Below are 15,714 nucleotides of genomic sequence, written 5' to 3'. Positions count from 1 at the left end.
AGACGTTCCCGGCTCCCCCTAAATTGGTGAAGCTCGCCCGAGTTCTGGTATCCCAGTTCTGAGCACACACCGAGGAAACGGAGCCGCTAACGAAGACCGCCGACTGAGTGACAGCGGAGCTTTACACGAGGACAGAGAACGAAGCAAAATACGAAGAAAGGCAGCAGTGTAGCGGCCACGTGAGGCGGGCCATCCCGTCCAGCCTCCGAGCGAGAACTTCAACTCCCGGCTTGCAGCTGGGCGGTTACCCTCCGCGGACTATAACTCCCAGGGTGCTGCGGGAGCGGCCGCCCGGCTCTCCTCCCGCCCCTCCCCCGCCCCTCCCGGCCGGATCGGCGTGCGCCTGCGCACCGGAGGCCGGAGGAGTCTTACCCTAATGTAAGATGGTGGCCCGTCTGGCTGTGGAACCCACCGAAAGCTGAGAGTCTGTCTCTCAGCCGTAAAGGTCGGACTCGCTGAAGCAATCAGGCCCGGTTCTGAAGAGTTTTTTCCCCGACACTCGTTCAGTGGTCTCTTGTGAGGACGCGGCAGCGCGTGGAGTCGGCTAAGGGAAAAGCGAGGCAAGGCAGGCGGGTGAGTCTATGCGGGGCTGGGCTTAGGGGAAACCCGGGGCTGACCGGCTACGAGAGAGCGGAGGCTTCGCTGGGACTGTGCAGGCCGCACCCCCCTTTCTCCCCACCCCCCGCCTCATCTTCACCCTCCTCCTCCTCGGTCTTCCTCCTCCTCCTCCTCTTCCTCCCTCTCCCCTCTACGCCACAGCAGTTACCACCAGGAAAAGGGAGCGGGGCAGAAGGCGGCGCGGCGGCGAGCACCGACTCCTTCGAAAATTTCCTCAATTGGGGGAGCCGAGGCGGCTTCTCGTCTTCAGTTCTCTCCCCTGCGTTTCTGTAGGGGCAGAAATCTTGGGTCTCGGTGCTCCCTTGTTTGCCCAGCCCTCTTTCCCCTCCCTGACGTCCTTGTCCCGGTAGCCCCCGTCTCCCAAGACCCAAGCCATCACTTCCACTCTGACCCGAGTTGTTGCTGCTCAGCAGTCCCACTACTCATCATTGCCCACTCGTCCTGCTGTTTGGTTTTTGCTCCACTGCTACCACTCTGGAGACACCCTTTGCCCCCCTCTCGTGCTTGCAATCAGCCCCTACTCTCTCTGCCACACCAGCGCTTCTTCCGATTTGCAGCCTTTCCTTTGACCACATCTGTCATTTGAAAGCTGCCCTTAAGTATCCAGATGCTGCTGCTGCTCGATCTAACCCACCTGTTTCACAGCTTTCTTGGGAATTGTTCGTTCCTTCCCTCTTTTCTATACAGATTCTTTCAACCTACACTTGCAGAAAAAAGGGATGCCCCGTGTTGGCCCCTGAAAAGTCAAGTTGGGAAGTGAATGAAGTGAGGTAGGATACTGTTAAAACGTTACGAGTGGAGATCATTTATTCAGGCTACTCGGGTCGGGAGAGGAACGTTTCCCTTTTGCTTTCGGTGATCTATTTGTGGATTATTCGCTCTGGTGGGACCTTTTTTTCTCCTTCTATTTTTAACCGGTTTCTCCATGCTGCTAAGCATTCTACTGAATTACCTCTCCCCAGGACACTTAATGTGAACTCTGATTATACCAACAAATTAGCCTAGGCATTTCAAAATAAGATAAATCTGGCGTAGAACCAAATCACTCTGTGAACTCCCCACGAAAATATAAGAGAGATTTTGATTATCTGCCGGTTCTGTGTGGGTTACAGATCCTTTCCCTATTGAAAAGTGATTATTGACTAAGCAAGTTATATTGAGGTTCAGCTTAATTGATGACATATTTATGGTTCCAGTGGAAATTTCCTTTCCAGCTAATATCAGACTTAGTATTTTTGGATTTGAGAAGTTCTCTCTTTCTAACATTTCTAGAATGGCAGTAATCCGAATAAATTGTCTTCTCTTGAAAACTTGTTGGGTATGTATGCAAAAGGAAAGTGAATTTTTTTTTTTTTTTCAGAATTAAATCCATCATTTTTTCCAGAAAAGAAGGGGGCTGGGAAAAGAAATGACAAAGCTATGCCCTTACATGCATTTGTTGGCACTCACTGTCATTATTATCTACATTAAAAAGCAGAAAACTAGGAGCATGAAGTGGTTCATGATGTCCATTTTTTGACGAAAGCAAAATTGAAATGCCCTGACTAATGGCACAAGGGGAAGAAGGAGACTACAATCACACCACTATGAAAAAAAGAATTAACAGGAGAGAAAACAGGATTTCCCAGATCAGATACATACATTTCAACATTTCAAGTTTAACATAAATAAGACACTGTGTTCTTAAGACGTAGGTAAAAATGTTAAAAGTCATGGTAGCAATTTCATGCAGCAGTATCCCTCTTATTTGCAAAGTGATATACCTCAAGTGTAAATACAAATACATACAGTTACCCTTTTCATCACTTCTGCACATTATTACTGTGATTTTTATAAATTTTACCCGTGATACTTGAGGAATCTTCATTTAGCATTATGTTTACTCAATTGTGGTAAGTGCTCTGCTTTATCAAATATAAATCAAGGTTAGAAAAGCTGTTTACAAAACTTCCTTTTTCCTTTTAGCCACTTTAAGCCCCAATTTGGGGAAACTAAATCCCTACTCTGAGAATTTCAAGCAATTTACGTAGCAAGATTGTCCTGAGTTGTAACTTGAGGTTTTTCCTTTAAAAATTACTTACATTTAGTTTGTTAGTAGGAACGTGTTCAATACAATTGATCGTCAACTCTAAAATATGTCGTTTTTCTTTGTCATACGCTGGTGGAGAAGCCTTCCACTTTGTACCTGCAAATAATTCTAACACACAGGTTTAGAAAACCCTTGGTAGTCATACTTGGCTGATTGGTAAGCAGTGTGTTCTAGGAGAGGACTGTTTGGCAGAAAAGTATAAATGATGGTAATACATCTTTGGTAGAGATGTTTTACCTCATTAAGTATATTCTCAAGTAATTTTCTTCACTCCACACTTTTCTCCTGCAGTCATTAAATTCTTAGTTTCAGCCCTTGGAAGTCAAAATGAATTTACTTTGGGATCTTTAGTACATTTGAAGAAGGCATTTAAATTTTGTTGACATTTTGATAAGGAAATCAGGAGCTATAATTTCAGAATATTTTTGTATGGTTTAAATTTTTAGATGTAACTTAAACATGGCAGCTTCATACTTTCGTGCATTTTGTTTGTTTGTTTGTTTGTTTGATAGTTTGGAATACTTTCTGCCAGGTTCAGTAGTTGAATCCTTCAGACGAATAGATTTCTCTAGGAAGGTTTTTGAACATGAATTACTTTAAGTTGACTTATTACATAATATTTGTTGTCATAAGATTGCATAGGCAAATCTTTAATTTTATTAGGGTGAGACTGTTAAAATCAAATGACAAAATGCAGGAAAATTTTTGTACTGCCCTTCAATTTCACTAGCAATAACTTTCATTGTTTTGTAAGAGAAAGAGAGTATAAAAAGAGTCCTTGCATTAGGGGAATTTTACTTTAAAAATGATTTTAAATGCTTAAGAGAATGAAGAAAGTATTTTCTCAGTTTCAACAGTATGATTTCAGAATGCTTCCCTTTCCTTCCCTACTCCTGGTTTTAAGGTTAAGAAGCTACACTCTTCATTTGTGTGCGTGCATGTGTGTGTGCTTTGTACCTGCCAGTAATACTCAATTGAATCTATTTCAACTCATGTTATTATTTTTATAGACCATTCAAGTGAAACAGAAAGTTTTAATTTGGGAAAATTTCAGCCTCTGTCAGTTAGCTTTCTGACATTAAGTGTAGTACTGTCTTGACTTTTAGTGAAGGAAGATACATTTAGCTCAATTGGTTCCAAAGAAAAACAGTAGGGAAATAGGTTATAGAGATTTTTAGTGTTCTAGAAATAGTATAACTAGAATGTACTACATACTTTTCTCAAAGGATTTCTTAATCTAAATGGAACTTGTAAATGGTTTTGATCCCACTGGAATAGCATGTATTGGATAAAACTTAACACACTCTGAGATTTAAAAAATATTATCTTAAAAAAATTTTGTTACTTCAGAAATACTAGCAAAATCTACAAATGCCCATTCTTATATAAAATGTGTCAATATCCCTGATAACTTAATGATAGTAATAAACATTTTCTCCAATTCTGAGATTATGCAAATTTTAAAGATGGAATAATTTACTCAATTATGTAGTGATGCAAGGAAAGAAGATAAGTGGGACTTTTTAATGACACAGTGGTTTTCTGAAAGAACTTTTTTTCAAAATTGTTTTTAATCTTGTTACTATGTGGTCTTCTTTATTAGAAAAGATTGTGTGGGGGCGCCTGGGTGGCTTGGTCGGTTAAGCGTCCGACTTCGGCTCAGGTCATGATCTCACAGTCCTTGAGTTCGAGCCCCGCGTCGGGCTCTGTGCTGACAGCTCAGAGCCTGGAGCCTGTTTCAGATTCTGTGTCTCCCTCTCTCTCTGCCCCTCCCCTGTTCATGCTCTGTCTCTCTTTGTCTCAAAAATAAATAAACGTTAAAAAAAAAAATTAAAAAAAAGAGAAAAGAAAAGATTGTGTGGTGAATGTTAACTTTTCCAAGTGTAGTAGTATAATCCAGTGGGTTTTGTCACATTTCTTTTTAATGGTATAATTCTTTTACCTTTTAATCGGAAATTAGTTTATGGAAGAGAAAATGTCAACACTATTTTGGCCCCTTAGATTAGCCTACTGTAACAGAGTTTTCTTTTACTAGAAGGGAGAATTTACATGCTACCAAAAAGATGATGATTACTTTTACTTGCTAGAAAAAGTTAATTTTCAAGATAGTACAAGTACAAGGCAGCTTGAGGATGGGTTTATTTTTCTCCTAAGAACTTTATATGTGAGGAAGGTTTCATTCTTACAAAACTATGTTTATACAAGAGTGTTGTCCTGTTTTAAACTTTAATTGCATTGGGTGATGAGGAGATGATATATCACTATTAGGATAAACCTCACCATTTGTCTATGTGCTTCTCTGATATCTTTTTTTTTTTTTTTTTTTTCATAAGAGTCTCTCTCTTTTTTTTAATGTTTATTTATTTTGGGGGCACCTGGGTGGCTCAGTCAATTAAGCGACCGACTTCAGCTCAGGTCATGACCTCACAGTTCGTGAATTCGAGCCCCGTATCGGGCTCTGTGCTGACAGCTCAGAGCCTGGAGCCTGCTTCGGACTCTGTGTCTCCTTCTCTCTCTGCCCCACCCCTGCTCATACTCTCAGTCTGTCTCTCAAAAAAATGAATAAACATTAAAAAAAAAATTTTTTTTAATGTTTATTTATTTTTGAAAGAGAGGGGGAGGGACAGAGAGAGGGAGACACAGAATCCGAAGCAGGCTCCAGGCTCTGAGCTGTCAGCACAGAGCCCGACGTGGGGCTGTAACTCACAAACTGAGATCATGACCTGAGCTGAAGTCGGATGCTTAACTGACTGAGCCACCCAGGTGCCCCCTCCGATATCTTTTCAAAAACAAGTAGTATGTTTTTTTAGTTATGGTAACCCAAGTCTTACCTCTTGAGTGTTGAGACAAAGTATGGAGAGGGAAAATCAAAAATAATCATTTTGGTTTATTTCTAAAACCATCCTGGAAAAAAAGTCAAGGCAAAAAAAAAAAAGCAGTGTAATTAGAAGAATAAAATGACGACATTTAAACCTAGCTGGTGTTGCATTTCTGCTTTTGGAAGAAGTTAATGAATGATGTTGTAGGAAAATGCTGATTGATTTTTGAAAAGTAGCTATAGACTGAAATATCAAAGGGGTAGAGCATTCCTTAGCAACAAACAGATACATTGTCATTAAGCCAAATATCTGAAGTTTCTTAAGTATGTTTTTTCAGTCCTTGGAATAAAGAGGAAGTGCTAATTTTTCTGATTATTTAAGAACCTATTCGTTCCTTGTTGAGGGCAATAGGTGTCTTCAGATTGTGGATTTCTTGAAATAGTATTGGCTGATTCGTATTATTGAACATTGTAGCAACTTTTTTCTTTTTTTCTACTTCTTGTATCCTTGATTTTTTTCCTGATGTTTTTTATTTCCTGAAGTTTGGACCTTTTTGTGAATGCTGTAATTGACTGAAAATTTGAAGTATAAACAGAATTCCTTTTGGTAATAAGACGAATTATTCTTTTGATAGAGAGCCTCCTCCCCCCCATTTTGATCATTTTTTTTTCTTTAAAACTTAATTTTATTAATCCTTAGAATTAGGGTGCTACAAGTTCCCTGTTAAATTAGATCTTCCCGGAAAATTGTTTTCTTACTCTGGGGACCTAGGTATTTGTTGGGTAAAGAACATGTTATAATGTATCTTGGTTTTGTCATTTAAAATGAAATAAAGACCATATTAATACTTTAGCCCTGGGGTGCTGGGTGGCTCAGTCGTTTGAGCATCTGACTTCTGTTCAGGTCATGGTCTCTCATTTTGTGGGTTCTAGCCACGCATCCAGCTCTGTGCTGACAGCTTGGAGCCTGGAACCTGCTTCAGAATCTGTGTGGTCCCCCCCCCCCCCACTTGTACACACATGTACACATTTTCTCTCTCTCTCAAAAGTAAGTAAACATTTAAAAAATACTTAAACTTGTTAATGTCAAAAAGTTTTAAACAAGTTTAAAAGTAGACACCAATTGGGGCTCCTGAATGGCTCAGTAGGTTGAGCATCCGAGTCTTGATCTCAGCGTGGGTCTTAATTTCAGAGTTGTGAGTTCAGGCCCTGCTTTGGGCTCCATACTGGGCATGAAGCCTACTTAAGAAAAAAAAAAGGTGACACCAACTTGTATGTAGCTGTCACTCAGCTTCATAGGTTATCACCTCATAACCAATCTAGTTTCATCTATACCCCTATTTACTTCTCATCCCCCTACTCTTTGACCTGGATGATTTTGAAGCAAATCCTAGTCATCACATTATTTCATTTGTACTGGAGCTCTTTTGACATAAAATATCTTGATTTTTTTATCAAGATTATTTAATTGGCTGTCAAATAGTCTTTGAGTACTTACATATCCACCTTTTGATCTATGGTCCAACCTCTTCTTAAGAGTTTATTATCTCGTTGGGTGAATTTTCACAGTAATTTAATTAACACCATCCAAAGCAGTGTCTGAATGATGTGTGGTGTATGTAGTCTGAGTCCAGTATGTCAGTGTAGGGATACCTTCAGACTCAAGTTCTAGGAGTGAGACTTCCTAGAGAAAGTGGGACTTGAATAAAGAATATATACTATCTGCATAGATGGAACATCTCCAGAAGGAGAACATTCCAGGAAGGTTAGGAAACATGAGCAAATGCTGGTGGTGACCAGCATGATGTGGAGAGTTGTAAGGAGTCTGACCTCAGTGGAACAGGGTTTTAATTTCTGGAAATGGTGTCAGATAAGTTAGTATACTAGGGTAGAGCTAGGTTATGAAAAGTTTATTCAGCGTCAGGTTGAATTTCCTCTGCTAAACAGTAAGGGACCATTAGAGATGGTCAGGAGGCAGGAGATAACATATTAAACATGCCTTTTTTTTTTTTTTTTTAAAGAAACATACTTTTTGAGTAGGTTGCCACATATTTTGGGGTTGACAGTTGAGTTTGAAAAATTAATGACTAGGCCACTGAGGTAAGGGGCTACTGAGAAGTTAGTGTTGAAATTCTGCAGAATTTGGCAGCATTGATTCCATCTTCTCTTCAGTCCCTTACATTCAGATATGACACCAAGGTTTTAGAGCATAGAGAACTGAAGAAATGTGGTCTATTTATCTTTGATAGTAAACTGCAGTTTATTACCCAGGCCTGAAGGGAAGTGATGTATGATTACTCAAATAACAATCTCAAAAAATTTCTATAAAAAATATCTACCAGTGTTTTAAAAAATTTTTAGATATTCTTTCATTGAGGAATACGAGTTTAGAAAATAAAAGTCTTAATTACATGATTATAAGAGATGGAACACTTGTAAAAGAGAAATTTATGCCTCATCCTCTTATATGTGTGAATGAGTTCAGAAGGACTATTAGGAAACTTACATCTGAACAGTTCATATGGTACAGCTAAGTATATATTATTGAATATATTTAGAGTTTGATAATGACCTGATTAGAACAGAAGAAATGGCAGAAAATTCTAATAAAGTAGAGCTCTAAATATTGTCAGCTTCACGCTTACTTAAGGATAGGAAAGTTTAGGTCAGCAGGCTAAAGAAGAATGTAGGGACATTATTAAATGAAAATGTGTTCTTTGATTTTCTTTCATTATCCTTTTTTTTTTTACAAACGTATTAAAAATAGATCTAGCCATATTTGTTTTATTTGGAATTTTTCTTAAGTTCTGAGACCCTTGAAGTTCTTCTCTTCTTTGTTTTGTTGACTCTTCATTAAACCAAGTTTCTTCATCTATTTTGTATTTCTGGAAAATTTTACATTTGTCAAGGAAAATTTTACATTTTATCTAAAAGCAGGGGCGGGGAATAGATTTCTTGCTTCTGGCTTTGTAAATAGTAGGTGACTAATACTGTATTGCCATTTATTCTCTTATTGCTTCCTTCAGTATCACATGTATTCCTTCTCTACAGTATATAGCATGTAGATCTCAAGAATTCTCATGGAGTAGGAAACCATCTCAAGCTTACAGTGCTTGCAACGACTTCAAAATTAAATTTTCTTTATTTGCCAGTTATTTTCAGTCCTGATATTATAACATTCGTGACCTACCATAATGCCATGGACCTTTTAGGTACTTAGGAAATATTGATAAGGATACAGATGATGATGCAGTATATAGTACATTATTGGGAAATGTCTGTTTTTCCTCAACATTCCCTATATCCTAAGACCTCCTTAATCCTGGTAATGTGGCAGAGCTATTTTTGACATTTTTTACTTCTTTATTTAGCTGATCATGTGTGCTATCTAAAATGGTCACTAGAATAGAAAGCTGTTGCCTTCTTGGGTGGGTTAACGGGCCTTAATATGTTAACTTTGGATTTAAGACTGAGTTGAGATTCCTTTATGCAGGAGAATCTTGAGAAGGATTATATATCTTTCTCATTGCCACCAGTATATGTGGGAGGGAAGTAAAACTCAAATATACGGTACAGGAGAATCTTAGTATTTGAGAATATCTTCAGTGGTAGCTAGCTGCCAATCCAGTCTTTTCCCAGGAAATTTTAATTTAGTCCCTTGGAGCGTGGAGCCATTTATAAAGGTCACAGGCAGTGGTTGGGGGGAGAAAATGGTTCCCTGCTCTAAAAAATCTCTCTCAGATTTTAATAACTTAAATCCCAAGTTATTAATAATAGTTTGCTTTTCTTTATTCATGTAATTCTTGGGGTGGAACTGATTTTATGCTAGTGGCTTTGGAGTTGCCTTGGGTGGCCAGGAGGTAGGTGCATTTTAAACCCAGGAAGAGAGAGGGGAGGCAGAAAATAAGTGAGAAAACTTCAAATTTGAATAATGGCTATTGTGCATTTTTGACTAAAGCATTGATGGCCCTGGCTCCTTTGCTGCCTTTGGCTATATACGTCAGGGATTTTTTTCTAAGTTAGATTGTCAGTTTGAGTTGGGAAGACTATAAACTTTTGTCTTTTCCAAATCAAACTAGTGTCCTTGTCCAGTGTTGTGCATTTTAACCTCTGCAGCTCAAAACCTGACAAATTTGTCTTTTCTTTGCCGGAAGGAAAGGGGAAACAGGAAAGAGAAGAAAAGGATAGGTATGATACTCCTCATTTGCTTCTATGTTAGTGATATATTGTTCTAAGATTGTTTTATGGAAAATCCTCTTTCATTTTTAATTTTATGTAATCGGTTATAAAATAGCTTCATGAATTTACCAAGTGAGTCCTTAGGAACCTTTTAAAAGATCATTTGGTAGCCACGGAGTTAGCGATAGGTTGAAGAGTACTTTTAGAAGTTGATGCTTGGTGGTACTTCTTTGAGATTCCTTACTTCTAAAATCTTTCTCTCATACTGGACACAGTCCTAGATGTGAGTTTTGCTTCCAAAAAGTGAAGCTAGTAATTTCTTTTTAAGGTAGCTACCTTCCCTGCATTGTATTCAAATGTATTTTGATCCTGATGAAAGCAAGTATGACAATAAAAGACTTTAATACAAGCATGCTAACAAAAGAACATTTGTTAGTCATGTGTTACCATATATTCTTTTGTCTTGCTTAACAATATTTTCAGCAGCTTTGGTGAACCCTGAATAATATATGATGTGTTTGTGTTTACAGATTGTATTTTTTGTTATGTACTACTAAATTCTATAATTTTTATTGTTTTAAATTTTTATTAAAAAAAATTTAATGTTTATTTATTTTTGACAGAGAGAGACAGAGAGAGAGAGAGAGAGAGAGAGAGAGAGAGACAGAGCATGAGCCGGGGAGGGGCAGAGAGAGAGGGAGACACAGAATCTGAAGCAGGCTCCAGGCTCTGAGCTGTCAACACAGAGCCTGACATGGGGCTTGAACTCACAGACCGTGAGATCGTGATCTGAGCTGAAGTCGGACGCTCAACCGACTGAGCTAACCAGGCACCCCAAAGTTCTATAATTTTTAAAACTTGGCATCATATTAAAGAAAATATTTTCTTCAGTATTTGGAGCAAAGGACTAACTTAAATGATTTTTCATTGTTGAACATAGTTTTTGTTTGTTTTTTAAAGTTTATTTATTTTGAGAAAGAGAGAGAGAGAGCATGAGCAGGGGATGGGCAGATACAGAGGGAGAGAGAGAATCCCAAGCAGGCTTCGTGCTGTCAGCACAGAGCCCAGTGTAGGGCTTGAACCCACGAATTGTGAGATTACGACCTGAGCCGAAACCAAGAGTTGGACGCTTAACCAACTGACCCACCCAGATGCCCCAAGTTGAACATAGTTTTTAATAGCCTATGTTTTTCTGTGCAAACTCTTTGAATTCTCCTTATTTTTGTTTTTTGCTCCTACCAGGAGTATGCGGTATAGTATGGAGCCAGAATGCCTAAGTGTAAATCTTGGCTGTACCATTCACTATTTGTCAGACCTATGGTGGGTTACTTTACCCTGACTGGGCCTCAACTTCTGCATTTGTAAGATAGAGATGCTAAGACTGTTGTGTGGAGTAAATGAGGGCACATATGTAAAGCTCTTGGAATAATGTTTGGCACATAGTGAACCTTGTATAAGTGTTTGCTGTTACAATATGTTCTTATACATTTGAAAGAATCAGAAAACCTTCATTTTTGAAGACTTATTTTTTTATTCAATACAGTTAATGTTTAGGCACTAGATGTATGTTTTCAGTAGTCATTTGACCAGCTGGAAACACAAGTAATGTGTTTGAGTGGATAATCAAAGGACTGGCCTGCCTGGAATTCTTTTGAATCAGGGAGTAATAGAAAATGAAACTGGATAGGTATGATAGAAAATAATTATGGAGTGTTTTGAACTGAGGCAGAGAAATTTAGATACGGTTGTTAAGAGGGCAATCATTGCAATCATGGCAAGATTCTTTTTTTTTTTTTTTTTAAGTAAGGAAAGTGATGTGTTTAAAATAGTATTTAAGGGAAGATGGTTTTGAGTGTCCTTGGTAGCATAGAATTATGTGATTTTGTGTGGACAGAGGGTTTTTTTTTTTGTTTTTTGTTTTTGTCCTGTTCACTGATCTACCGTAAGTGGCTTAGATAGCACCTTACAGATAGTAAGCGCTCCATAAATACTTACCTACTTACTGGGTGGATAAATCTTATGGGAGACTGTGAGATAACAGAGAGGGAAGCACAAAGGACCCAAATTAAACTTTTGGGACCTCTGCCTTTAAGAGGTCAAAGTGAAAAAAGTGTTATGAGAGGAATAATTGGAGAGGTAAAAGGAAGACGGAAAAGCTTAAGTTTTGGAAAACAAAGAAATTTTCCAGGAGAGGGAAGTCACAAAGATGAAAAATAGGAAGATCTTATATGGTACCACTTCTATTCTCAGACGGAAAGGAAGTGACATAGTCCAGTACAACATGCAAGGAGAATGAGTATAGAGAAAGCCCTTTGGCTTGTGGTGTGATGGTCATGAACCATGTTAAAGCAATTTCACAAGCCTAGGAATGTAAATCAGATGGTGGGGGGGGGGGGGGGAGGTTAAGGAAGATGTAAGTGCAGAAGTCAAGACCATTCAGTGTAGAAAATGACTGAAAAAATGGCAGGAAGACATTGCAATAACACTTTCATAGTTATTGAATGTGTAGTCTGAGAGATTCTATTTATTAGAGAGAAAAAACTTGAGGCAGCTTGTGCTGAATGTTCTTAAGTTTCATAGGAGAGAAGATACATGTGCTTCTTCAAGACTGCCACTTGCTAACTCTGTAACTCTCCCGGTAACATGGAGGCAATGGTAACATGTATTTCATAGATCTGTGATAAGGATTAAGTTATTTAATCTTTTTAAAACACCTAGAACAATGCTTGATACCTGATAAATATTAGCTATTATTATCATCCACTGCTAAAGTGAGGAAGACGGTAGGATTAGAGGCTCAAAGAGAAAAAGAAATAAATGAATTACCACCAAGTAGTAGCAAGAACTAAATGTAAAGGCCTTAGAACCTTTGCTCTGGCCGTTTGCTCTGCCTGGAGACTACTTTTCCAAATATCCACATAGCTACCTCAACTCCTTAAGACCTTTGCTCAAATGATCTCCTTTTCAGTCAGGCCTGCCCTGACTGTTTATTTACAGTTAGAACACAGGCCCCTCTCTCTTAATTTTTGCATTGTTTTATTTTTTTTCAATACTTCTTTTCATACATATTATATAATCCATTTATTCTTTATATATACTGTTTATTGCTGATCTCCATCTACTGGAATAGGGGTGTTTGTTCCCTGACATATCCCAGGTTCTGGGAATAGTAGTTGGTGCATAACAGGTGCTCAATATATGCTTGTTGAATTAATAAATTATTCTACCATTGAGGTGGGTTTTCTGAGATAGGTGAACACTACAAAGAAGTTGACCTCAAAGATTTCCTCTCCTTTCTGAAATGAGTTTTCTGGGTCCATTTTGGTACTGTTTACCCGGCAGTCACTTGGGAAATCCATTTAGCTGAGGAAAGGAAAATGTAAGATGAATCTCTTTTCTGCTACAATAATTATATTTTACATTTGATGAGCTAATAAAAACTTATCTTTGAGTGCTTATTAGATACTAGGTGTGGTTCTGACCTTTTATTAGTTTTCAGAAATTCTACAACCTTGCAAGTACCTTATAGTTTTCTTGCAAGCTATCATTAGGGTTGAAGGGGAAGCCCTTTGCACTGAGACTAAGCGTGCTTCCCAAGACTGCTTGTTGTCTTCTTTTGACAGGGAGCTTCTTACAGTCATTCCTGCCTCCAGCATTCACAGCCTTGACACTGTTACTTGCCTGAAGTATATCAGGACTGATCTTATATTCTTTATCCCTTTTTATGTCAGTCACCACCAGTCTCACACTTTAATCCCCACAAGGTTCTTAACATTTCCTCTCTTTTCATTCCTCTCCATCATCAGCAAAATTTCTTGTATCTTTGTTTTTTTCCTGAACATTTCCTCTACTTTTCTGGAAACACTGCTTCCCCTGCAGCCCTCTTACTTGTTGGCTATTAAGTTTTTTTTTTTCTTGTATGCCATCTTCAGAGGTCAGTGAGGAATCCCACGTGCTAAGATTTAAAACTATTTCCCATTCTGACTTCCTCCATTTAATAGGAGTTGAAGAGAAAGCCTGGTTCCACCGAGACTGAAAATAGGGCAGATGTCTTATATTCTCCTTCTCTTCCTGAAGCTTGTCTGTTGACAGGTTATATTGTCCATAAACCCTTGTTTGCTGTCACCTACTGCACCTTGGGTTATGTCTTCTCTTTTCTTGACTATTAAAGCTCCTAGCTCACTGTTATTCTTGCTGGCACTATGCCTCTTTTAATTCTTCATAATTTCAGCATATACCATTTCCAGTCCTTGTACTGTGGCCTCTTAAGTCCTAAAATTCTTCTTTCAACATTTTGCTCAACACCTCATCTCAGTCACTCACTCCATGATTATATCTTACACCTTCTTAATCACCAATAACTTGAACTCTTCCCTGATTTTCAATTCATGTAACCCCCTCTGCCATCTGTCTTTTCTGCTCATTTTATCTACTATTCTAACTCAATCTTTTACTGTTACTAGGACCTCCAGTCTGTGGACTGCCCTTTGCCCCCTTGATTTTCTTTCTTCTTACCTATTACACATTCATTACCTAGTGATCAATCATTATATTCATTCTCTCTCATATGCCCTCTACTCTCTTGCTCCTTTTTTACTTCTTCATACTCGCTTGGCAAAACATCAACTCTAGTTAAATCAGATTCTCTTGAGTACTTCATGTCTGCACTTGTATGGCTCAAAGCAACTGAAGAATACAATTATGATGGGCACTTTTCACTTTGGATTCATAATAAGAAACCTCTGGCATCCTTTAATATTGTCTGGCAGTCATAGTCTATTTCCTTAGTCCACTCATTTTTCCCTCTCACAGATGACTAGTTATACCCTTGCCTTTCTTCTCAAACTTCCAACCTTCCTCTTCTTACTCACTCTCAGTTGATGGACCTGTTTCCAATCCATTGAGAAAATAGAAACCGCCAGAAGAGCTCTTCTTCAGACTCCTCCACCTCCACACCTATGTACCTGCTAGTCTGACTCACAGACATTTGCCTTCTGTTACTATAGATGAACTGTCTTTGTTCCTATCTAATTCAGTTCTTCTGATTAATGCATTAGATCCCATCCCCTTTCATTTACTCTGGACATTGGTCTAGCAATTTTCCTCCTTCTCTTCAGATCATTAATTTTTTCTTCTTTCATGGATCATTCCCATCATTGGGCAGATATGCTGTAATTTTTACCCTCATAAAAATATCTTCTGTTGCTCTTATCTGTTTCCATTGTTGCAGAACCCCTTAAAGCATTGTCTAAATGTACTTGTCCTAGTTATTTTCTCACGTTCTCTTTCAAGCCCATTTCAGTAAGGCTTTGGCCCCTATCACTCACTGTACTGATTGTTTTTGTTCAGGTCTCCTAACAATGACAATGGTAAATCTAGGAGTCAGTTCTTTTCTTGTGTGATCAGTCTACATTTGACAAAGTTATTTGCTCTTTCCTCTTTGATATACTTGTTTCACTTGCCTTTTAGGATACAACATTCCCTTGGTTTTTTTTATAACTTATTGGCTGTTCCTTCTTAGTCTTTCTTGGTAGTCTTTCTTTCTTCTCTTTGCCTACCTCTAAACATTGAAATATCCCAGAACTCCGTGCACGATTATCTTGTCTGTTGACCCTCACTCTCTTGGTGATCTCTGCTAGTTTCATGGCTTTGAATACCTTCTAAATGTTGATGAGTCTCAAATGTATTTCTCCAGTCGAGACTACTTTCCTCAACTCTAGATTTGTATAGCTCGTTGCCTCCTTAATATCTCCACTGGCATCACTGTTAAATATCTCAAATTTAACATGTCCAAAATAGGATTTATGCTCTTCCCTCCCAAATCTGTCCTCCCATACCTGCTTCACCAATGTATTCTTCCTCGTCTCAGATGTTGGCAGCTTTCAGCTGCTCAGGCCAGAAACCTTGGCATCATTCTTGACTCTCTTATTCTTACATTTATTCCATCAGGAAATTCTTGGCTCTACCTTTCAAACATACACAGAATTCAACCAGTTTTCACCGTCTCCAC

The 15,714-nt window shown here is 38.5% G+C and overlaps 1 protein-coding gene across 6 annotated transcripts in view; it reads left to right on the top strand.

The window, feature by feature from the left end:
• Positions 1-392: 392 nt before the first annotated feature.
• CNOT4 (CCR4-NOT transcription complex subunit 4) overlaps positions 393-15,714 on the top strand; it is a 147,084-nt gene continuing 131,762 nt past the window's right edge. For 4 of the 6 annotated variants that reach the window (XM_019452845.2, XM_019452844.2, XM_019452849.2 and 1 more), the window contains exon 1: positions 393-573. The gene's annotated coding sequence lies outside the window, so the exon portion shown is untranslated. The remainder of the gene's footprint in view (positions 574-15,714) is intronic. The other 2 variants (XM_019452847.2, XM_019452846.2) reach the window with 1 other exon arrangement.

The sequence above is a fragment of the Panthera pardus genome, unplaced genomic scaffold (assembly GCF_024362965.1).
Source record: "Panthera pardus isolate Hobbes unplaced genomic scaffold, ASM2436296v1 HiC_scaffold_8, whole genome shotgun sequence".
Taxonomy (NCBI): domain Eukaryota; kingdom Metazoa; phylum Chordata; class Mammalia; order Carnivora; family Felidae; genus Panthera; species Panthera pardus.
Note: the sequence above shows the minus strand (reverse complement) of the source record. Positions and strands in the feature narration are given on the sequence as shown.